Genomic DNA, 25,474 nt, shown 5'->3' on the forward strand with positions numbered 1-25,474 from the left:
CTTCCCAATTGGAGAAAACCCAAAGCTGTGTTCTTCTGCTCCATCCGGAAGTGAGGTTGTGCCCTCTAAGCACAGACTTTCTACACGATGTCCGTTCTCCCTGTTCTTCTACCATAATCTTATCACCATACACTGCAGCATACTCTGCTGCCAGCCAAAGGACAAGTAGATGAAGAAAAAATGTTATTACTATATGTTTTTCTCTTGAAAAAGGAAAAAGAGGGCTTGGTGTGCAAGAAGGTATTTATTAAACACTAGTAGCAAGCAAGGAAATGGTAATAGAAGCAATTGTCTATGTCGTTGTAGCTGGTAATGAAGTTTCCTCCTCGGCCCCTTTCATGGTTCTCTGTGGCTTCAGCTGGCATCTCAGTTGATTGGACTGATTTGCCCAGTGGAGCTACTTGAGGGGTATGAGCCTTGGTGGTCCTACTTTTATAGGGTTGTAGTAAGTCATCCATTGCTTTTCCCTATGGGTATAGCAGTTTGGGAATGAACTCTCAAGGAAAAAATCATCCATGATCTTCCAAGTTCTTAGTTTTTAATTTTTATCTATTGATTTTTAGAGAGACAGAGAAGCAGGGGGAGAGAGAGAGGGAAACATTGATTTGTTGTTCAACTTATTTATGCATTCGTTGGTTGACTCTGTATGCATCCTGACCTGGGATCCAACATGCAACCTTAGTTTAGGGGGACACGCCACTGATCTACCCCGCCAGGGCCATGGTCTTTGAAGCTCTTACTTTCCTTTGATGACGAGGTTAGTCACCCCAGTCAACCCCATGACTCACTATCGTGCCTGCTCCCTAGAGAACCCTTCTCCCTTTTCCTGCTGCAGGGAGTCGGAAGTCCAGGTTACTTAGTCTAATGCACAGCAGTCTCCCTGAGCTGGCTCTTGCCTCTATGACCTCCGACCTTGCTAAATTCACTGAATGCCCCTCCAGCCCCTGATTAGGTCAAGCCCTCTGCCAGCCTCCTCCTCTGCATGGCCTCCCCCACCCTGTCTGACCTTTAACTCTGACTCATCATTTTAGTTTCAACCGAGGAGCGTCATCTCTTGAGAGCCTTTCTCTGTCCAGTTCCCTGCACCCCACCATTGCCTCCAGCTCTGCTGTAGTTCCTCGAAGGCTTGACGTTTCCAGGGCCCTTGTTCGCGCGCTCGGGTGTCTGTCCCTGTACTGCATTAAGCTTCCTGAGGGGCAGGCCACTGTTTGACACATTCTGTGCCCAGGTCACCATGTCACTACCCTGAGTGTCTCCCTCCCTCCTTAACACAGGGGCTCTGTTTAGGTTGCCAGACTGGCGATAGGAGCGTGGGTGACAAAAGCTTGAATTAAAGAATGCAGCGGTACTTGCATCGTGCTGCTCGCAGCAGACACGTGTCCTGCCTACTGGTGGGACTAACCTGTTTCCATTTAGGTCAACTTTCAACGAGGCTGTGAGGACAAGGGCCAGGGTCTGCATCTTGTGGCTCTCCACAGGGCGTGAGCAGGGGAGTCTCCGTGTCCAGCGATCGCACGGTGGGTGACGGAGCCCCTGGGTGGAGGATCACCAGCGAAAACACACCTCTGCTCCCCAAGCAGCTGGGGGGCGGGGCGCAAGGGGGCGGGACTTCCGGTCCCATTCTTGAAGGCATTCCGGCGCGAGGCGGAAGCCCAGCTCCGGTCTGAACTCTGAGCGGAGCCCGAGCGCTCCGGGCACTTGTGCCCTCGGTGGGTGCAGATCGGCTCCGCTGCCACCCCCGCGCTGCTGGACGGGGAGACCTGGTAGGGACCGGAGAGTCGGGACCCCCCGCGCGGGTGGAGGAAAGTTGGGATCCCCGATTTGAGGGAGGGGACCGTGATCGGGGACCACCGGGACAGCGGTAAGGGGCTGGGGAGGGAGGCACCAGGGACCCTGGGGCCGAAGAGGCCGGAGACAGGGAGCTGCAGGTGACACTGGGCAGGGATGCATCTCGGAGGGCAGCCGCCTGCGTGGGGGAGTGTCCCGGGACTTGGCTGATTGATAGAGAGGGTGGCACGCGATGGCAAAGGTTGGCTTCCCGGGGAAGGTTGGAGAGGAGGGGGTCAGCCCTTCTCGGAGGGTCCTTGATGAGAAGGACGTCTTGACCTAACGGATCGGAAAGGTGATCAGCCACCCACTGGATGCTCAACGCCTATTGCTTCATCTTCGGTCAATGCTGGCAGTGTGTGTGCGCGCGCGTGTGTTTACACCCCATGTGGATTTCAGGAAAATATTTTACATTCCTCGCGAAGCTCGAGCTCTTCTTCATTCAGGTTCCAACTTAGGCTGCATCTCTTTGTCAAACCGAATTTGTTCTTTCAAGTTGTTTCATAGGAGCAAGCCAACGCAAGTTTTCCTTGGGAGGCTTCTCTCCCCTGCAGAGTTTCGGCTGTCTTGTTTCCTTTGTCACGGAATGAGCTTCTAAGTGTGTTTAGAGTTATGGTGATAATTACATGGAAAGCCCGCTGTCAACGTTTGCAGTTACAATCCCTTGTTTTTCTGCCTTTCTAACAAAATATTAAAAGTTATGCTGTTCAATTAGTTTTTTCAGTTTAACCAGGAAGAGCGACTTTAGATTAGGGTGCAGTCAATTACTAAATTACTAAGAACTTACTGTTACTCTTTATTTCTGCTACCAGCAAATAAATATATTTGCCATTGGCAGTATTTTTTTTAAAAAATATTGGTAACCCAAGATTTGTTGTGATATACACATTAACACAATTTTCCTTGATGGGCAGCTATAATATGTGGCCTTGTTTTTATCAGTACCGGAGATAATTATAATGAGTTCTTGTCTACATTGTATTTATGTTTTATTAGCTGCAATTAACATGTACTACCTAATCTTCATTGTACAGTGTCTCACTTCAGTGGGTTTACAGAGACTCTTCCAGCTTCAAATAGATGGTAAATGAAGTGTCTGTTGGCCACAGACTGGGCAGGGTAGCTAGGCAGACCCCTAATATTGTCATTGGTGGAGGATGATATCCAATGATCATTTGGCTTGTTTCTGGTGTTTCATATTTCAAGTGTTAAACTTGATTATTTTTTTAAAATTACTGTATTGGTGCCCTGGCTGGTGTGGCTCAGTGGATTGAGTGCTGACCTGCAAGCCAAAGGGTCGCCAGTTCTATTCCCAGTGATGGCACATGCCTGGGTTGGGGGCCAGGACCCCAGCTGGGGGCACGCGAGAGGCAACCACACGTTGATGTTTGTCTCCCTCTCTCCCTGTCTTTCTCCCTCCCTTCCCCGCTGTCTAAAAATAAATAAATAACATTAAAAAAAAATTACTGTATTGGAACAGGTGATTTTTAAATCTGATCTGATGCTCTGGCTTGCACTGATTCACATAAACTAGAACATTTTATCTTTGTTGGTGCCTGGAGGTCTTGCTAACTCATACATTCTGTTTTGCCTTTTGAGGTACAATTGACAAATAGAAATTGTATAGGTGTAGCTTGTGATGATTTGATATACCTATGAACTGTGAAATAATTACCACAATCAAACTAGTTAACAGATCACAACCTTACATTGTTGCCATTTCATTTATTTTTTGTGTGACAAAAACACTTTAAATGTACTTTCTTCCAAATTTCCAATGTACAGGGGTACTAACCGTAGCTTATAAACTCGTGAAAAAAATCTGTGCTTGAGTCAGAGAGTTGTAATTCCCTCCCGTTCAGTGGCACAGCTGATATTTCCCAGTGGAAAGCGGCACCTAAGCAGAAACAGTGCTTTAACATGTAAATGAGAGTGGAATACTTTTCAGATTAGGAAATGAAAAGATGGCACTGATCTTTAGAGTAATTGAATTAACTGTGGTTAATTTATATAATTTAATCTTAATTCTTTCAATTAGATGATACTGTTGTTGTTTTGATAAGGCTTATTCTGATTTTTCCATACAAAAAAAATGTATAATGTATTCTTTCCCCTTTCCCTTGGTTTTTGGGAGTTAAAGTGCTTGAGACGATATGCGGGTCTTTTGACAAGTTCTTGGTGCAGCAAGTGGTCCAGTTGGAAACCCAAGAGCCCCGCCCTCTGTAGCAAGTTTCTAGTTATATATCTGGGTGGTATGTTTAAAATTTCAGTGCCTTGTGTTCTGGATAATCTTGGGAATTTTTATTCTTTGTTCTAATTGTAGTGTTAATTTCTTAGCTTTCTCTAATAAAGTGCAGGATTTAGATGTATTTTACAGTTTAACCAATTATGGCAATTTTTTACTAGGGAGCAGCAAATTTCTAGTTATTCTTACGGATTTCTTTTTATTTCTTTTTACTTCTGCTGCAGTGGAAAAGCTATCTGCCCTGGAAGAACTATTAAAACAGGGATAACCAAAACTCTGTCTTTGTACGTACATACTTATACATTTTGTTTTCCTTAATCACTGGTTTGTAATGTGTGATGGAATTTGAACTTTTTTGGTTCTGTAGTCTCTGATGATGGGTGCTACCATATACAGTCCGTTCTCAGTTATCCGTATGCCCTAGTGAGAAAGCCACTCCCTGTCATGTGAGAGAATCAGGAGAGTTGGTTACCAGCTGAGGAATACGGCGTTGGGCAGCGAGACGCCAGGCAGAGTGTTGACCCGCCGACTTACCACCCTGCAGCTGCATCGCTTGTGCTGCCTGCAGACCGTCAGCAAGACGGGCTGAGGCCAGGTGGACCCCTCCCGTTAGCATCACTCTCTGTCCTTGTCCTTCTGTTGAGTTAGATCTTTCTCTTGTAGTGACTGAGACAACCCGAGCCTCGGCGTGACTCAAGGGTGTTAGAGTCAGGCAGCCAGAAGACCCGCAGTCCTGTGAGCACTTCCTGTCCATTCTGCTGAGTCTGGTCCCATCAGTCCTGCAGGTTGTCCAGCCTCTGGACCTGTGGCTATGGCTGTGAGCTGCTTGTTTACATTATTGTAGTTTGAAAAATAGTTTTAAGACTAAATTGCATTTGGTCGGATTATATCAATGGACTCTACTTAGTTTTGCTTAGAGTGAAGCATCCCATGAAATTGTATGTGAACTTTTCTATTAAAGTGATACAGTATACCTCACAATTGCAAATACTACGGGTTGCCCTTAGTCTTTATTGTTATTAGGTTTTTTAAATTTAATATTTGAAGGGAAAGAAAAGCTATTGGATAAAAGACTTGGGCAGAGGTGAGGAAGGCTGACCAGTACCGCTGACATATCAAGGAATGGTAGTAGGAGCTGTCTGTAGTGGTTGGAAGGCGTATCTCAGCACTCAGGTTGTTTGGCATTGTCAGTGCTTGGCGATAGCAAAGAGCAGAAAACCTGGTAGCGGTATTATTCTTGTTTTAAAATACCCAGCAGTCAGTGCACTCCCTTACTGTCTGCAGGGGCAGGGAGAGAAGTCCCTCCCACCGTTCTGTTTCACCTTGAGAATGGCCTGGCAGAGGTTCTTGAAGTTCAAGTTATTGTGATTCAAGTTGAAGTTGAAGTCGATTTGGATCATGAAGTTAAGGTAATTAGGGTCATGGATTGGTCATGGAAATAAAAACAAAACAAAACAAGTGTTGAGGGTTAGTTTAGCATTGGCACTTATTTTCAGTATTGAGAGGGCATAGCCATGGAGATGGGTGAGAACTCTGCAGGTAGGGGAAGACCCTGCACTCTACGTGAGTGAACTTGGCTTTGTCACAGTGGAGGAGACGGGCAGGCCCTCCATTTGCTTCGTCACAGAAGAACAAGAACACTTCTGAGTAGGGTGGAATGCTCATATAATATATATTCCTAAGGTGAACTGCTAACGTGATTTCTTTTCCTCATAAACACTTATTTGTTGGCTCCAATTTGATGAGTGCTAGATCCAGAAAGTACCTTGGAATGGACTTTGATTTGACTCCCCAAATTTTCATAGGAACTCCCCCTCCCTGTTAGTCTGGTCCTGGTCTCGTACAGCTGGTTTTTAAACTGAAATGCAGGACTTTTCATTTCTTCCTCATACCCTGTGTCCTGCCTGTGGTTCCACAGTCCAGCGCTCAGCCCGTAGACACATCTTGGTCTCAATTTCCTCCTTGCTTGTTAGCCATCGTTTTAGGCTTTGTCTTCTCCATTTTTAGTGCTTCTCTCTTGAAGCTTGTGTTGAGTCAGGGCTGGCTTTGGAGTGATTATAGCTAAGTAGCTGATGCTCCTCGTAAGGCCTAGAGCAGATTGCCTACAGATTCTTTTACGCAGAGTTTTCTGCAGAAAAGTGAGACAAGTGATAGTTCTCTGATCCTGGCGCCCTTACTCCTTGGGAGACCCAGGAGTTACTTCCAGGCCTCCCCAAAGCTCCTCGTGGGTTCCCTGCTCCCTGCCCCTCACTCTTGCATACATGCCTCTGAAGAGTAGAAAAAGAAAACCATTGGAATTATGTTCTCACATACCTGTCGCTCTTCTAGCCCTCAAACTGGAATGTCATCACTTAAATCCAGAAGAGTTGAAAATCTGGTTTGAGGAAAGTATCTGGGACCTGCCATTTCTTATGTTTATGATTTTGTTTTGGAGTTTAGTCTTTGAACTATGTATGAACTCTTATCATAACTCTGAAGACTTGTAAAAGCTGCCAAGAACTATAAAAAGGTTTTTTGAAAAAAGACCTGCAGAGGGAAACGATAATTAATGTTCTTGGAAACTAGGCTTGCCAATGGCCTTAGTCCATTGTTATTGTTACATAGATGTATAATTATACATAGATTATATAGATACAGATTGTATGTGTTACTTACATTTTTAGCCAATGTCAAACCTTTGAATCCCAAACTAATAATCTGACATAGACAAATCTTAGTCCTTCATCTCCATATTTTTCAAGTGAAAATTGTCTATAGCCAAGTCCCGCTTAGAAGAGTCCATTCATTGGTGAGATTAATGCTTATATTTATTAGGTAGTGATGAGAAGTTAGACCTGCAATAATTGGGTTTTCATTCAGTTAGCAACGTACCAGTGGAGGAATAGAAAGAACCCTAGACTGAGGCTCAGGATACCTGGATTCTGGAAGTAGCGATGCTGCTAATGGGCTGTATGAGTGGATGCAGCTTCCCGTGAAGAGGGGCTGGATCCCATCAGTGTTCTTACTTTCCGCATTGTTACGGCGGTAGTATTCCTCTCAGCAGCTGCTTCGTAATTCCTAGCTGTGGGAAGTCTTTCTCCTCCTGGGCTAAAAATGGCTCATTCGTGGCCCCCAGGACCTGTTTCAGCTCTGATATTCTAGAGCTGTGCTGTCCAGTACGGTAGTCCCCGGCCTACGAAGCCTAGAGACTACTGGCCCGTTCCAGAAGAAGTTTACGGATACCTGGTGTCAGTAATACTTTTTGAATGGAACCAGAGTGCGAACGGATGTCAGTGAGTGTGTGATTCATATATCCCAGCAGTGTTCTGTGTATGTAGTGATTATAAAATCTCTTCCTGTTTCAGTAAGCACAGAGGACTAACCTATGGATAGGTCCTCATTAAAACCTAGAGCTGGAGAATCCTCAGAATGATTCTGCAAGTATCACTAAGTAGTGCCAAGTCTACATCTATTTTGCATGCAGCATTCCTCATTCTTTACCATTGAGCTGATAGTATAACGTTAGCAGGAAATACTAACAAAATTAACCTTCTGAACACTTACTTTACTATTTTAAAGAGTTTATAAGAAACACATCTGTTAATCCTTCCTTGAAAAAGAAAATAATCCCAGTTTGAGTCTTTCAGTGAGTTGGAGTATGAATGTTGGGATTCTCCAGAGAAAAAGAACCATTATCATTCGTGTGTGTTTAAAAAGAGATGTATTTTAATAAGTTGGCCCATGAAACTGTGGGATGGGCAAGCCCCAGACTTGGAGGGCAGGTCAGCAGGCTGGGAGGTTGGGCGAGAGTTTAGGCTGCAGTCTCTATTCCTTCTTTGGGAAACCTCGGTCTTTGTTCTTATTGTTACAGCTCATTCAATGAGTTGCACATACACAGTTGAGGGTAATCTCCTGTATTTAAGGTTAACTTATTGTACTGATTAACCACGTCTATAAAGTACCCTTACTCAACACCTAGATTAATGTTTGATTAAGTGACTGGGTGTTATAACCTAGTCAAGTTGACATATAAGACATTTGGTATATTAAACAACTGTGTATATAAAATATTGCATAAAGGTTAGTAAATAGGAGAGTGTCTCTACTAATAGTCTTTAAGGGCTTACCTGAGTTTTCATTCATGTGTCCAATAAAGAATAGAAAACGGACAATTTAATTAACTTTGTCACCCTTTGAAAGTTAGAAGTTGTTCTTTTTGTTGTGGTTTTTATATATTGTGTATACATTTTTAAACTTAGGGTGCCTTACATAACTTTGACATTTTATAATAATTTTTGTTTTTATAAGTTAATGCTCTTGATAGTCTTTTTTCCGTAAGAAATTCTTAGAGCTGGGGATCAGTTTTGAGCTTATTTATTCTAATTCCCACCATTTGGGGTTGAAAAACTGGCCCAGAAAGGTGGAGTGATTTGCCCAGGTAATAGCAGCAAGCGGAAGAACTGGGATTAGAGGCCACATCTGGTCTCTGATCCCGTGCCCTTTCTGCTGCAAGAGTGACTACAGGCAAGTGAAGCCAGTCAAGGGCAGGTTTTCTGCAGAGGGGATGGTTTTGAGTTTCTACTTAAGGGACAGAGGATGACGTGGTAGTTAAGAGAATGGAGGTGATGTTCAGGCCATTGAGTGACATTGCGGGGAGGGTGGGCAGCGAGAAGTGGACATGTCATAGGCACATCCAAGTGGACAACACATCCTCTCGGGGCACATGGTGACATGTGGTACCCATGGGGCATGAAGAGATTTTGCATGTAAGAACAAGCTGGCCATTGGATGACACACAGTAGATATGCCCAAGGACCTGCAGCATAGGAACGCAAGTACCCAGACGACGGGCTGCGAGAGCTCGCTTTCCTGAGGAGATTAAGAACGAAGAGACATGGAGTGTTGGAACCCAGGCACTCTCGGCAAACACACAGGGCACAGAAGTGGAAGTTGATAACTGACTATCAACTTGAAGTTGATAGCATTTATTATTCTACATCGTGGCAGCTGCTGAGGGTTTCATTAGAAGGCATCACCAGGTCCTTCTCCCCCTTCCCTTCCTGTATCCTGGCTACTTTATGTCACCCCCACAGCCTGGTAGTGGATGAGGTCCTCTGGCCTTCGGGTGTGTTATTTCCCGGCAGGTATGGATCTCAGACTGTATCTAGTACTTGTCTACCCCTGTGGTCAGCAGGTCTGTTTTTAAAATAAACTATGCACTTTGAGGGGGGCTGTATTTAAATTGCAAATTCCATTTCATCAAATTGAAAGGATGTGCTCACTACAGACTATTTCCAGTTGATTTTATTACTCCTGGTGTGTGGGTGTGTGGTTTGTGTATTTGTTTCCTTTAGAATACAACTAGGAAGATGTGGTTGGGAAAAGGAATGGAAGGTACAGGATTTTGAAGTATGTTAGATTATAAATTAATTTAAATCGAGAAATTTTTGTGTATCTACATTTGTAAGCAAAAGGAGCTCTGAGAAGCTTGTGAGAGGCCTTTAGAAGAAAGAAGTGTTTCGATGCCTTTTTTTTTAGTAGTCCCTAACTGATTTTTAAAAAAGACATTAAATAGACAATTTTTGAGTGATAATGATTTTCTATAGTTTGATTATAAGATAGAGCAACTTCATATTTTTGGACCCCAGCGTATCAAATTATACAGTATTCTATTTCACAGGCCTACAGTTGATAAGTACTGGTAATCTAGAGTAACATTGGATTTTCATTGAAGATACACTGGCAGTTATTAGGAGTAACATTAGGAGTATGGGGTATCGATCATTAGTGCTTGCCCCGTAGTCCTTGGCCCCACCCTCCTGCTCTCTCTTCCTTTCCCTGCTGCTGTTTCCTCTGCTGGATAAGATGCTTTCCCATCTCCAAAGTGCCCCATGCGTCGAAGTGCCCACTTCTCTTTTGTTCTTTTACTTCTCCCCCAAAGGAAATTTCCATTTCTCTTTAATCGACGGCTAACCCATCATTATTTGATTAAGTTAACTTGAATAAGGTGTGGAATGGCTGATAGACCTTGGGATTCTAAGATTCTTCCCATCAGTTAGATGGGTTGTAAAGTGAAACTTGTAAAACTACACAAAAAACTCGTTAACCCAAAGAATTAGCAGGTGGCTTAATATATATAAATTTTTTGTTTACCTCGTTACTCCTGACTTCCTTTTTATTGGACTCCCAGTTTCTAAGAGAACACGTTTCTTCCCTAGAGGAGGTGAGAAGAGGAGAGAATCATGGGAGCAGACAGGACCTTTTTCAACTTCACAGGCTACTTCCCAACTTCTCCTGCAGGTCCTTCCTCTGAAATCTCACTACAGCCTTTTTGTCTGATCGTGTACATACTTGTCTTTTGAAATGTAACTCACCTCTTAGTTGCGGGTTCCTATCTCCCAACTTGCCACTAGACCGATACCCCTAATTTAGGTTGGCAAATTACATCTTCCACGAAACTGAAGATTTTACCTTGTTTTTCAGAACAGTGATTCATTCTGTTGACATGATGAATTTTTTCCACCAAGGAATGAAAGTCACCACTAAATCTGCCTCTCTTGTTGAACACATCTGTGCTAAAACCGGCTTCTGTTTACTGATCGCACGCCACGTGCCAGGCACTGCGCTGGGCATGTTATGTATATTATATTCAGACCTCATGGCAACCCTTATATGGGGTAGGCATTTTTATTTCCCTTTTATAGATGAGAACACCAAAGTTTGGAGCGATTAAATAATTCGTCTAAATTTATACTGCTTCTAACTGGTGGAGCTGATTCTAAAGCCCATTTGCTTTTGATGATCCAGTTTTCCGGCACCCTTCAGAAGCACCTTGAATGTTTTGGTGCTCATACCTAACGTACTTTTTTAGAGAGTGTGAGCAGCATGGTGATTCTCCAATTTTTTTTTTTTTATGATCCATTTGTCCCACTTTAACCCTTTATGAAATGCAATAGGGTTAGTACTGAATTTTTTCAAGGTACCATAACTGATGTCACGTTTAAAGTAGGAGACGCTTCCGATATTTGCTGCATGGATAAAAACAGTCACAGAGGGAGGCGGCAGTGAATGTGGGGGGCTGCTCCCATAAAAATCCATTTCTTTTGGAATGTGAAGCAGGAACTTTCCTCGCATTACAGCACGCTGCAGGGCAGGGCCGGAATCCAAGCTTTGATTAAAAGCACCCAAAACTTTTTTTTTTTTTTTTTTTTTTTTTTGCCATACAACTACCAGTTATTGCCCGCTGAACAGGGTAATGGAGAGTAATGATGAATGCATTTCCATCTGCTGCAAAAAAAGCTTTAGATGATTTCATTCTTTTACATCCAGATAAAAAGTCCGCTTTGAAATGAAGAGTCAATTAGTGGCTAGCAAATAAGTAGTTATTAGATTCCGGCTCTAGCAGGCTGCTCAGGTGACACTGACAGGGAGGGAGTGGGGGAGTGGGGGGGGGGGGTCGCCAGTTAACAGTTCAGTCTGAAATACTTTCTCCCCAGGGGGTGGTATAAGAATTCCAGCATTCTTGGAGTCTTTCCTTTCCATCCCCAACCTGCCACTTTGAGATGGAGGTGTTACTTTCCCTGGGACTGCCTGGGTTTTCTTGGGCTGTCAAGGTCAAATGCAGACCACACTTCTAGGATGATCTCCAGCAGATCTCTTTGCTCATCGGAACATGAGAGAACGAAGCTGCTCTGAATAGCCTGTATCTCTCATGCCCTCCCCTCCGGCTGCTCAGGCTGGGGGGTGAGACAGAGGGAATTGCTGTGCTTCCAGAACAGCGGATGGTTCCTGCTGCTTTTTGACTTTACTATGGTTTTATTCTGGTTGCCCTCTCAAGGGCGCTTCAGCAGCCGTGTATTATAGAGAAACTTCATTAGTCCCTTCATGTCATAACGTAATTATGAGTAATTCGAACTCTGGGCTCCCATGCACGGATTAGTAGTCACCTTTATGTTTTAATACTTTTTAATGATTTTTAATTTGTGTTTGGTGTCGGGTCCAGGGTATTGTATTGGCCGAATGTTGATGGGCATTAGGGTTACCTATTTCTACCAGGGACTGAATACCTAAAATAAAATTTATTTAACTGCTGTTTAAGGTGCTGTTGACACTTCTGCTACTGTGGCCTTATAAAACAGTTTTAGAAAGAGGATAATGATTACATAGCTGTCTAACAATTAATAAATATTTACTATGTGCCAATTATTGTGCCAAGTGCTTTACATCTGTTATATCGAATTTACTCCTCCCTGTAACCCTATTAAGGGCCATTATTATGCCAACTTTATGGATACAGAAACTGAGGTATGTGGGTGCTCAATAGCTTGCCCAAATTAACAGTCATTGGAGCTGGGATTTGAATCCAGGCAACCTGACGTCAGGGCCAGAGCCCCTAACTCCTCTGTTGCACATCAAGCTGACGCCCCCTGTTTCAAACATAATGCAGCTCTGTGTAAGGTCTCCACTCATAAAATTCCCCCATGTCGTTTCCTATTAGAGGCTGTGTATACAGGCAGGATTTTCCGCTTCTATTCTAATAAAACTTTCATCTTTCGGTTTAGTGGTTGCCAGTTGGTTTCTTGCAAAAACATTTTCGGCTTTTAGCATTTTTATTCCAGGTAAGAGGATTGTGTCCATTTGCTGACTCTTTGGCACGTGTGGTTGAAAGATGGGGGTAGTCAGATCTTTATACTGGTGGAAATGAACAGTTAAAGCATTCTTTATTTTGGATTATATTATAATTTGGGGCACAGAACTTTATTTTAGACACACGAGGAAATTAATTTTTATTTTATAAAAAGTGCAGATGGGGAAATTCTTCAAGCAGCCCATGCAGAGAAGAAAAAAGTGCACTTGGAATTTAAAATTGGCCACAGAGAATTAAAAAGGGGGGTGAGGGCACGTGGGTTGTTGAATTAAAAGTTTTCCACCCTTTTTTCTCCTTAGAGCTAACTTTATAACACTATTATCGGGAAATTTGACTTTTAGACTTTACCCGAACACTTTAAGTTTTAGAGCACAATTTCTAAATCCATGAAATAATCTTCACACAGCAAGATCTTATTTTATTTGTACTTTGGGATTGCACACTCATTCCTAATTTTGACAAATTTGGATGAGCTGAAGTGAGTTACTTATCTTTGAGGGGACGTAATTAATGGTCTTTCTTTTTCTTCCAGAAAGTTTGAGGTTGGAGGGGTAGGCAGCTGTCTGTTAGAGCAGCAACTGGGTTTCCTTAGTCTTACATCAAGTGTAGCCTTTGCATTTTGCTACGGAAGGGGCATGTACTTCGGCTTGAGTTTAACCTACAAAGGTGTGCTGTTAGAACACTAATAAGCTTGAGGTACTACACAGAACATAATTTTATATGGAAGCTTCTTAGTCCTGCACAAGGAAGGAATATATGGAAAGCCAAGGAGGCGAGGATGACTGAATTCTACGTAATAGTCATGATATTCGTGATTAAAATAGTCGGGTTCAGCAACCTGAGACAATGACCTGCTTCCTGTCTCCTGTGTCGTGAAAAGAGGGGAAGGAAGGCGGTATTTTGTGGATCTTTGTGCGAGGCATGGTCATGTGCTTGCTGGTCGATGCAGACCCCAGCCTCAATCTTCTGTTACTATCTCTTTTTTAAAGATGAGGAAACTGGTATCTAAAATGTAACAACTTGTCTGTGGTTGGAACTAATCCATGCAGAGCTAGGGTTCGAACCCAGGAATAACATCTTCCTCCAAGTCCTACGTTCTTTCTGTCATATCCGGTGCTTTCTGTCTTCTTTAGGATTTTCTTCTTTTGCATTCCATTTTTACCCTTGAGCTCTGTTCGTAGTTTTCATTCTATTTCTTTTCTTTTATTGGGTACCCTAAAAAAGGTGAATATGTATACTGAAAGCCTAAATATGAATAATATCTTTGCCCTCCTCCTGAAAAATAAGATCAATTTCTTTCTGATATGAACCAATTTCTTTTTTAAGCTATGGTAGCTCTGGGACTTTATCTTTTAACCCTAAAAATAACAAAATGTTTAGATTCACCCATATGCATTTGCTCTTTTTTCTTCACTCCTAAATGTTCCTTCGTGCGTTATCAGCTGTAAGATGAATTGTTTTTTAATTCATCCCCCCTGTGGGGGGCTGTATGTGGGTGTGGCTGTGCTCTGACCTGTCACCTTGCATAGGTCCTTGTGTTCTGCTTCCTGTTACGCTTTGCCTAAAACTCCCTGTCTCTTCAATCATGTTCGTGCCACCGGACTATGCAGGTGCCGCCACGGCCTACTGGCTTCAGAACGGACTCACCTCTCTAGATTTGTGCCTTCTTATCATTTTTTGCCCTTGGAGCAAAAATTCACAGCTAGCTGTGCCACACATTCAGAAAGCATCTACAACTATTTCATTCAGCAGCTCCAGGTGACCTCCAGCCCCCTGGCCCGAGTGCCAGAAACAGAAGTCTGCCTCACCATTGTGCTTGATTGGCGTGTGCTGCAGTGACCGGGGAAGCGGGGAGGGGACTTCTGATTTATTTTGCTCTAACACGCTCATTCCCAGTAACTGGCAAAACTCTTTCACGGAGAGTCACAAGAAATAAACTGTTTGAAGGAGTGCGGTGGGGTTCAGGACATGCTGCCTCAAGGTGTGGCACTTGGCAGGTTAAATATTTTGTGCCCATGGAATTTGAGAAACGGCAGGTGCAGGAAGGACTTTCTGACCTTCCCTTGAGGTTGGCTGTAAGATCCTTATGTGAGAGGTGCCCTTGCTGTGCCTGGAGGACCAGACGGGAGTGTCCTTACCTCCAAAGACAGAGGCATGCCAAGAGGGGTCTGAACGCACAGTCCTTGCTAAGACGGCGTCTCTCAGCTCACACCCCTTGTGTCTTACCTGGTTTCCCCGGGCTCTGCTCTTCATCAGTCCTAGCATAAACCCCTCAGGTTTAACTGTTCCCGTGCTTTTCATTTCCTCATGAAGGCTCTTGTGCCATGTAAAACTTCTATTAAATAAATTTCTGTGCTTTCCTCTTGTTCGCCTGTCTTTTGGTACACAGACCCAGCTGAGAATTTAGGAGGGTGGCGGGAAAGGTATTTTCCTTCCCTACAGTTCCTGGTGACTGAAGGGACGGCCGTGACACTCCAGTTGCTCCGGGGCCTGCAGATGGGGTCTCAGGGAAGGCCCACACAGATGAACAAAGGTCGGAATACATCGCAGAGTCAGCCGTCCCAGATCTTGGTCTGCAGTGCCTGGTCAGGAGAGAGGTAAAACGTCCATGTCCCTTCTTGGCCAAATTCAGGCCAGCAGGAGGAAACCAGTCTTAAAAATTAGATCTCTCGGTGTGACTTGTGTGAATTTGGTTTTGGGTAGCCATGAAGTATTGATCCTGTCCCTCCCTCCTAGGGACAGCTATTTTTTTCCTTTTTGTCTTGTTTTGGGTCCAGGGAGCTGGCTTGGCACCCCACTAGCTGGAGCAGGCTGGTGACTGGGCCTCTGCATTTCCTCAGTCAGCTATCAGGTTGGGGCCCTGAGAAGCTGGCTGGACCCCAGTCACAGCTAACGTCCTAGACCGTGGCCACCTCTCAGGGGTTGTCGGAGTCTTTCTCTCAGCTGTCTTAGGGGGTGGCTCTGGGTCTCCAGAGGGCTGCGTCTTCCTTACCGTCTTTGAGGAAGCCTCTCGTGTCCATGGTGTCGTCATTTAAAGGCTCATTGGTTTTAAGTCATAAAAGGCTTATCTCGGTTCTGAGACCCTTGGTTAAAAAGAAAAGGAGTTTATTACTGCCAGGAATATTTACTGTTTGTCCTGCCGGAAACCTGAGAAGACAGGTGAAAGGACAGATTTTTTAAAAAGTCCCTGTGGTCAGAGCTGGCCTGAGTGGAAGCGGATGGCCAGAGCTGGATGGGAGCGCTCTTTGGAAGCCCCCTCTGTTCTGTACGATCCTGCTCTTTCCACGGGAACTTCTGAGTTGACCGACACTCCCTTCTCAAACCCCTGCGGACTCTGTCTAGTTCTTTTCTTGTGGGATGGTTTTGCCAAGTATAATTTGGAGCTTCTTTGGGAAACTTAAGATCTCCATCCGGCTCCTGTAAGACCTCTTTCTTCCCATTGCTTCTGCTCCTCCTCCCTTCTTTTGTGAAATTCCTTCTTCCATTCAGTTCTCTTGAATCTGTTGGTATGTCCCTTTCAAGCCTCCATCTCTTCCATCTCTGCACCCCTGCCAGACCTTTTTCCATTCCAGCCCCTCAGTTACTTGAACTTGAGGCTTCCTTCTCTCAATTGACTCAGAGTTCCCCAAAAGCAACTCTTGGAGGCTGAAAAGGAATAAGGCTAATTAGATGTTGATGGACTTTCTTATCCACTCAGATGAGCTTTGGAGACGTCTAGACAGTCCAAAAGATAGTTTCCATGACTTTACGTATCAGGGCATATGAAAGTCTTGAAAGCCTTCTCCACAGATACTGTAGAACCGACACTGGTCCTCATGCTGAGTAGTAGAACCTCAGCTTGTCACAATTGCTGGTCACAATTGCTGGTCACAATTGTTATCTGAAACTCAATTCAGATAACAAGGTAAATGGGTAAAACCCAGTGAGTTTCTATCTCTGCAAGCTATTACCAAGTTTAGAAAACCCTTAAGGTAGTTCTATTCAACTGGCTTAGAGCTAAACAAGCACTTCTATAAGTGTTCCTAGAACTCTCAGAAATATTGACACTAATCCAAACTTATTTTCCGTTCATGTGATCTGGAATAACCTTTGGTAAAATTGTTGGTTAAAAAAACCAGTTATGTGTTCAGAGTTGTCGGCTTTAAGTATAATACAGACATACAATTTTTTTTCTACCGAGGTTTACTAGACAAACAAGCTTAAGTCATCTCTACTGGGTGGTTAAGATTATGAAAATATAAATCCAAACTAAGAACAAAATGCACAATAAAGATGAATTGCTTGATGTGTTTTAAGCACAATAGAAAAAGAAAAAAGGGAGGAAACATGGTAACTTTGTAGGTTCTTTGCTTTTGTAGTATTTTTCATATTTGCCTGATTTGTCAACAAGAACAATAACTTAAAATCATGCATCACTTTGTTTAATGCTCATGAAGTCCCATCAGCAATTTTGGTATAATTGTTAAGAACAAGTGAATTAATGTGAGCAAGATAGAAGTTTAGAAATACATATTTCAACAATAATTATGTTTTATAATATACCTCCTTAAAAAGATTTTCCAGAATCTTTTTGGTAACTTGAAATCTTAAAGCAACGTGAAACTAAGTTAAATGATAGATATTTATTGAGTATCTACATCATTTCTAAGGAAGATAAAATACCGAAACATTAACTGCTGAACATAAGGTTAAGTTGATCTGCTTTTGGTGTCTTACATTTCACAGAGAGACAAAAGGTATCTGTGTCCGTTAGCGAACAAGTTTGCCGCATTGAAGAACTGGACCGAGGGAAAGCGCATTCGGGAGATTGTGAAACGGTGTATTCATAAAGGTGCTGGTCTGTGGCCGAATGGTGGGATGTGGCGGGCGGTTCACAATTGCTTGCTTCCCAGTGTTCAGTGACAATGAGGGCTACTAAGGATTAAAGCTATTAAAGCTCCTTATCAATTATGTCAATGAAACGACTAGGAATAAGAAGGACAAAGAGAAACCTCAGAATACAAAGCATGCAGGGAAAATCGAATGTGCGTGTGATGAGGGAAGTAGACAAGGTATGAAGGATGTGTTTTTGTTATGGGGGGGGGGGGGGGAGGTAAAAAGAACGTAATTTGTCCCGAAGTGGGATGACCGGCTATTCCAGAATGAGAAAGAGAAAGAGAAAAAGAGCAGGACAAAAACTGGGCAGGTATTGTTTAAAAAGCTTTGTAGGTTTGAAGAAAAGGAATTTTATGCGTGGTCAAGCTGCTAAGACTGAGTAGATTTGTTTATAAGTTAGGGGAGAAAGGTGAGCCTTAGTAGCAAACGCGTACTGATGCAAAACTAGGAGGACAGTTTTCTAGGGTTACTGGCCGACTCCTATTTAGAAACTGTGAAAGGTTTTTCTTTACTGTTGAAGGAACCTGCCTTAAACAAGATTTTGTGTCTCTTCAGAATGACTCACCATACTGTAAGTTTTCTTTAGCAGGTCTTTGGTTCCTTAAGAAACCCAGATGTTCCCCGTATTAAAAGAGCTAAGGGTTTGTTCACAATGATTGTCACTTTGGTTAAAAAGATAATTATTATTTTATAATGATCCGTGATCCTGTTTAATCAAGTGCTCAAACCTTTTGACATTTTTGATACACATTCCTAAATCAAATTCTAAATAAAATCTTTTTTAACAAATCTAAATGAACGTTGAGATTTCCTAGAGGAAAATCTCAAAGGATTTGTAAAAGAGAGATATCAAACTGACGAGGCTTATTTGATATATTAACCTGTGTGGGAAGCCTGTCAAACAAGTGATGATTAACCTTCTTTAGGTTGTGTTTGTATGGATATATGTTACAGAATCATATGAACACATGTAGAAATTTGTCAATACCCTTGACATTCATGGTATGTTCAGCATGATGTTACCAGTCATATTGAGTTACTACGTGGAGATCTTGCAGGTAGCTGAAATAAACAAACTTTTCTTGTCAGTTACATGATAATGACCTGTCACCAGTGCTTCCGCCATGGCCATCCAACAGTCTTTTGTCATTCCCAGACCATTGTTTTCTACTACTCCTCTTTCTTCTCTGGAAAGTGTTTACAATCAGCTACAGGCGAGCTGGCTCAGTGAAGCCATCACTTGACTCCCCGTCCCTTGAGACAACGCCAATGAACTGAGTAATTTTCTCAGCTAATGAAGAAGTTGATGGGTTCATACAGCTGCTCACCCAAGATCAAACAGAACAAGAATTAATTACACGAACTGATGAGGATGATTATAATTTTCAATGACTTGTAGTTTGAAATCCTGCTGGTTCTTTAATGTTTTGTTTTTCTCTTTTCTCTTAAGCTATGATTTACAGCAGGTTGGCAGAGCGTACCTTTGTGAGCAAAGACGAAACAATTTGATCTCTCTAGAATTCAGAAACTCTTATTATTTTTATTTTCATGGCAACGTAGTTATTTGCCTAAGTCCAATAAGAATCTGCTTTCCTTGCCCTGGCTGGGTGGCTCAGTTGTTGGAGCTTTGTCCCGTAAGGACAAAAGGCTGTGGGTTTGATTTCTGGTCCTGGCACACTCCTTGGTTGCAGGTGTGATCCTTGGTTGGGGTGGGAGGCAACAGGTCTATGTTTCTTCCTCACATCAATGTGTCTGTCTGTCTGTCTGTCTGTCTCTCTTTTTCCTCTCTCTCTGCCATCATTAAACATATCCTTAGTTGAGGACTAAAAATAAAAAAAAAGAGAATGTTTTCCTTCTAACAAGATATAATCAAAAAGAGTGGTCCCATTACCAAGGCTTTGAATGCAATGCTGTGTTTGAGAATGATGTATAAAATCAGATAGGACCACTTTAAGGAGCTATGATGGTACCTCTTGAGCTAATGCTTATGAAACTCTCTTGGGAAAAAAAAATTGGTCTGGTACTTGGCTTACAGTGTTCCTGGCTTTATAGGTGAGTAAGGATGGTCATTTCCTGGGAACCCCCTAGGAACATTAAAATATTTTAGAAACTTTTAAAAAGAGAGTATTTCAGCCAAACCTATAGGTATTGAAGGCAAAGTTTAGTGTCAAGTTTCTGGCTGGGCCGGCCAGCCTTGAGTCTTTTAAAAGTCTCAATTGGATATTTCTTATGAAAAGTTCCAGCAAAGCAAACTGAAGAAGAATCTGTATGGAAAGTCATGTAAATAATCAGACCAAATGTAGTGAGATTAGACTGATTTTGGAAACAAGTTAGTCTTATCCTCTTTCGTGTTCCTAGTAATGGGGGTAAACATACAGAGAAAAGTAATGTTTCAATAGGAAACTGTGGTACACTCCTGTGGGTCTTAAGTTCTAGTCCTTTTCACTGTCTTTAAGGCTTTGTTACCTACGTATGACTTGGACTGGATCCTGATTTCTTCTAGTTTCCTCCCATCTCTGGCTACAACCTTCCAAATGAACATTTCTGTTTTTTTCCCCACGCCTCTAACCTGGAACCGTTGAGAACTAAAACTGCTCTTTGCCTGAAACCCTGCAAGCTAAGGCTGGATAATTTGATTTCAACTTCAGAGAAGTCACCACAACAGACCATGCGTGGGTGACCATAAAGCCTATTGTGTGGGCTGCTCAGAAAGGTCACCAGACCACCTGGCGACCTCAGCGGAGACAATCCAGGAAAACGAGTCAAATTGCCACGGCTTCTCCCACTCCCCCGTCTAAAGATGCTTGCGACTCAACATCCAGAAATCTTCACTGACCTGCACTCAAAAACTGAGTTTATAGTTTGCTCTAACCGTGAACTTTTTCTTCTGTTTCTATGGAAGTGCCCTTATTAAAAGCCCAGTTGCTCACAGCAAACAGAGACCTGTCTCAGGTGGGCATCCATGCCACCCGAGCCGCCACCCCCTGAAATGAGGCACAGCGTTGGGATGGACTGACCCAAGCTCCGCACTGACACTGGGTCCCCAGGTTACGGGACAGTGTGTCAGCTCAGTTTGTGGACTGTGAAACTTCTTGGGAAAGTTTCAGATGGGAGAATGACAGGGGTCAGGACATGCTACCCCAAATATGGCACCTTGGCAGGTTGACTGTTTTAAGTTGAAGGTGCAGGAGGACCTATTGACCTTCCCCTGAAGCAGGTTGGAAGACCCTCATGTGAGAGGTGCCTTCCTTACACACAGAGAGGAGCCCCCTTACCTCCAAAGGGGGTGGGACTCCGAGAGGACGTTGAGCAAGCAGGCCTTGCTGTGTGTCCCCAGCTTAGTGCTCTTCACTGATACTCTTTTGGTCCTATTGCATTTTCCCATGATTCTCTACCTTTCATCAACCCTAAAAGCTCTCATTTTTAACCGTTTCTTTGGTTTTCATTTCCTTAGGAAGTCTCCTGTTTCCCATAAAATTTCTGTTAAATAAACTTGTGTGCTTTTCTCTTGTTATAGAGATCTAGCCGAGAGCTTAGAAGGGTAGAAGGAAAAGATGATTTTCTTCCCCTACAAAAAGCACCAAATAACTTCCCCCAAATCTTGAAAATTCCCTGCCTGGAGGTTTATAGTGACTGCCCTCTGGAGGAAGAAAAAGAAAAATCTGAAAACAAATCTTCTTACAGGACATTAAGTATTGTTATAAAATCTTACGTCTTATTCTGAGATCAACAGGGGCCAAGGCATCCTTGAGCTGAGCACGGAGTGCCGTGTGTGAAGCCCAGGTAGGAACAAATACCCCCAGGAGGCCTGAGTGGCCACGACCACGTCCACACTCACTAGTGTTGCAATTTTGCAAAGTTTGTTCTGAGGACTTCCTCAAAGAGGTGGTAAATGCACTTCATTCGTTCTCATTCAGTTTTAGGCTCAAAAATAGATTTTCCTCTTTTATGAAAAAGTCTGGTAGGCAAAGTTTCCCTCATGTGTGTTTTCATTCATTTTTAAGTGAAAAGTCATGCATTATGAAAAATAGCATGTGTACTATTTTTTACTCATTATTCTTATTTAGAGTAAGTATGAGGAGGGCATTTAGAAGTCGAGAAGAATTTTAAATCAGTTTCCTATATTCTTTCTTTCACGTGATCGTGTAATATGATTACTTGTACAAGATGCGTGTTTTCCTTTGCTCACTAGATAAACGCCGTTAAAAATAATACTTTAATTGAAAAGGCACTTAACCCATATATTTTTAATGTGTTAAGGTTAACGTTTTATCGTTATTATTTCTGTAGCAGGCAGTCTTAATTGAGTGGTTTTTGGCAGCGGTTTTCACGAGCTCTGAGAGAGAAGATGAGCATTCGAAGGGAAACAATTACTTGCTTTGTGAGTGCTGATGTTGAGTAGTGACTAAGGACATTCATTTGCACAGCCAATATAAACTCCAGACAGATTTCCCCCTGCCTTTTCCTCAAGTGGGTCATGTGATTGGGTGTTTATCACTGACTCGAATATCTTCGAGTCTTAAAAACCACATAACTTGACCATGAAATCAAGCAGCTGTTTCAAAGGGCTCTTTTGCAAGTACATTTTATTTTTTATTTTAGGGGTTGCTGCAATGAAAAGAAGATTGTGCAATTTGTATGCATATTGGAATTCTTCCCACCCCTTCCTTCCTTTCTTCCTCCCTTTTGCCTTCTTGAAAGCGAGCTGCCACGGGAGGATTTCTACAGGGCTTTTGGTTGGTCTCCCCCAGCTGGTCCTTCCTGGCGGCACAGCTAGCTCTGTGCCAAGGTTAATGGGGCATTGCCTTTTTACAAAATGAAGTAATGTGGTTATTTGGTGACAGTCTTTCAGAGATGACAGGAAGCCTCTGAGATGGTGACCTCTGTGTTATTTAGATCTTGTTCCTTTTGTTTTAGGGCTAATGGGGTTTAGGGAGCCTCATCCCTAAGGAATGGTATCAACTGTACGTTTGCAAAGAACCTGCAGAGGTTGTTACAGTGGCCCCCGTGACCGATGGGCCCTTTGGATGTAGATGGCTGTGTTGTGTTCAACATACGTTTACTCTGGAAATCGCCCTGGGTCCTTTCTTTCTTTCAGAAGCTGTGTGTAGCTATGGGTTGTGTAGAACCTTTAATATGCTGCCCTTCGGGTGTGCTCCTGTGAAGTGCTTCTCTGATGATTCTCCTCGTAAAAACCAGGTTGCTGCAACCTGGAGAGTTTCAGCGTCATTACCTGGCGAGAGCTGCTCCTCCGTTTTAAATATCGCTCATTTTGGCTTTGGTATGCACGCACACACACGGAGTTGTGAATCCAAGTCAGGCAATGGCACGTAGAAAGGGAGATTATTCAGAGGCAGTGAGTTTACTTTTGGATGATAATGGTATCCTACGTTAATTTAATAAATATGTATATGCTAAATGGCCATGACGTGTATAGAACTATGTTTGATGCTGGAGAGAATTGATAAACACCTTGAAGTTCTTATCTCTTATCCTTCAAGACCCTACATCCTATCGTTGCTGACTGGAGTGTTGTAGGACTTCAGATGAGAGAGATATTATCACAGGACGAAGAGATTAGGGACGACTGGAGGGGCACAATGACCTGGGCTGGGACAAGAAGGCAGGAGGCACAGGTGTAGAGGAGGAATGTCCAGCAGAGGGAGCCAGAGTGCAGGTGGGAAGTGGCCAGATGGGTTTGAGGGACCAGTTGTGGCTGTAGCATGCGGCACACAGGTAGGGGGGTGTGGGAAGATCGGACCAGGCCCGGGACTTGTAGGACATCCAGTACCATCCTGAGGAGACTCTATGTCTTGTGAAACGGTGAGATTCATTCATTTGTTAACCAACTGAATATTAATTGTGTGCCAGGTGCCAACTGGACGGAGAGTGTGCTGGGTAGGAGCCCAGGCCCCGGGGGCTCTGACCTTCCTGGCTGAAGTCCCCAGCTACCGCTCGGTGGCTTAGTGAGCTTGTGCAGATTCCTCAACCCCCTCTGATGGGTCTGGGTTGACCTGCAAGTATAGATTTGTCAAATCACCAAATCATCGATCTTCATGAAATTTCCTAATGGTCGAGGTCTTAATAAGAACCTTCATTTTTGGTTACAGGTCAGAAAACCAGAAAATGTATGGAAAACTTTTATCACTAACAAAAAATTTAGTATTTCACTTCGGGTTTTTCAGTTGTGAATCCTTTTTTTTTTTTTAAGATTTTATTTATTTATTTTTAGAGAGAGGGGAAGTGAGGGAGAAAGAAAGGGAGAGATATATCAGTGTGTGGTTGCCTCTTGAGTGCCCCCTTCTGGGGACCTGGCCCATAACCCAGGCATGTGCCCTGACTGGGAATCCAACCAGCACCCTTTAGTTCACAGGCTGAGGCTCAATCCACTGAGCCACACCAGCCAAGGCTCAGCTGTGAATCTTTTAAAGGAAGGATTGTTTTAGCTACTTTTGATTTCTTTTGGTTACTGTTGAGTTAATTTTGGATCAAATTTAAAATGAAAGTAAAAATGAGTTGGATTTAAAATTTTAATTATAGATGTAAATAAGTTAAAAATAAAGTCCAAAAGCACTCCAAAGAAGTCACAGTTCACCAGAACAGCCTTGTACCCGTCCCGTGGCTGGGGGCCTGGTATGGGGGCATGGAGGGTCCTGTATGTGACAACCATGGGGTGGGGGACGATGGTCACAAAGACAAGGTGAATGATGGTCATTTGTGTGGTCATTGCTGCTGTTTTCTTAATCGGAAAAGGGAGTTTGGAAGGGATGCTGTGTAGGCAGAATTCGCTTGCAGAGCGAGAGTTACCGACCAAGAGTGGGTTAGGTCCCTGTCTCTGAGAATAGGCTTGTAATGGAGTGGAAAGGACAGTGGAGGTAGGTGACAAGGACAGCCTCACCGGAACTCAAGCCAGTGTGGCAGGGTGTGGGTATTAAGTATGTCCTTCCCGTCTGCCTGTCTGTTCAAGGGCACTTCTCGGGCTCTGCTCTCGGGTGGACGGCGTTTAGCATTCGGATAGCCCGCAGCCACCCTCTAGCCCTCCGCGGACTTCTTACCCTGCACTGCTTTTTGGCCTCTGACACCATCGGACAGTTGAGTCACCTATTCAGATGGTGCGGCGAGACTTGGAATGGAGAGTGGGAATTGGGGTTGGCCCGAGGAAAAGGGGCCAGGAAAAGCGCAGGCCTGCTGCTGCGCCTTGTCCTTCAGAATTTACGTCCCTTGTGTTGCTGACCACTGTCCCCATGCGACCACTGCTTTGCCATGACCGTGAAACTTCAGTGTGATGAATGGGGTAGGAAGCGTGCGTTTCAGATGTTGGGGACTGAGCTCCAAGTTCCCTTGACAGAAACCAGACTCGGGTTTCCTCCGAGACCCCTAGCACAGTAGAGTCGGAGCCAGAAGACCTGGGCTGGAATTTTGTATCGCTCTCAGCAAGAAATGCAGTTTTTCTTCATCTGTTTTCTTTTTACGAAAGGGAGGGATAGTTCCTCCTGTTGTTGGGGGTTGCAATGAGGCAGATAAAATGCTAAGAGAGCATTTTGCAACATTCTGAAGAGCTCTGTCAGTGTCGAGTGTGATTGGGTAGAGTGTCACCAGTGCCCGCGGGCCATGGCCCGGGTTTGAAGTCGTGGGCTGTGTGAGGGCGGAGCCTCGTCTGCTGCCCCGCTATACCCAACACCGTTCTAGAACAGCGTGCCTCATTTCCTTTATTTCTCAGTTCACGAATGTTCGATCATTGTTCACCCACTTGTCTCAGAGGTTCGATTATTCCTTCCTCATCTCAGAATAAATGGTATCGCAAAGCTCAGCGCCCCGTTCTGCAGCGGGACAGATAAGCAAACTCTGTGGGCTAATCCCTAAGGTAAAGGGGCAGGAGACTGAGCAGCAGACTTCTCTAT

General features: G+C 43.6%; 1 protein-coding gene across 5 annotated transcripts in view; it reads left to right on the forward strand.

Annotated features, from left to right (window-relative positions):
- Positions 1-1,635: 1,635 nt before the first annotated feature.
- Positions 1,636-25,474, forward strand: part of DISP1 (dispatched RND transporter family member 1) — a 136,490-nt gene continuing 112,651 nt past the window's right edge. For 2 of the 5 annotated variants that reach the window (XM_071219580.1, XM_024575952.3), the window contains exon 1: positions 1,636-1,763. The gene's annotated coding sequence lies outside the window, so the exon portion shown is untranslated. Of the gene's footprint in view, positions 1,862-21,909; positions 22,153-25,474 lie in introns of those variants that run through there. The other 3 variants (XM_045184473.3, XM_045184470.2, XM_071219579.1) reach the window with 3 other exon arrangements.

This window comes from Desmodus rotundus, chromosome 10 (assembly GCF_022682495.2).
Source record: "Desmodus rotundus isolate HL8 chromosome 10, HLdesRot8A.1, whole genome shotgun sequence".
Classification (NCBI taxonomy): Eukaryota; Metazoa; Chordata; class Mammalia; order Chiroptera; family Phyllostomidae; genus Desmodus; species Desmodus rotundus.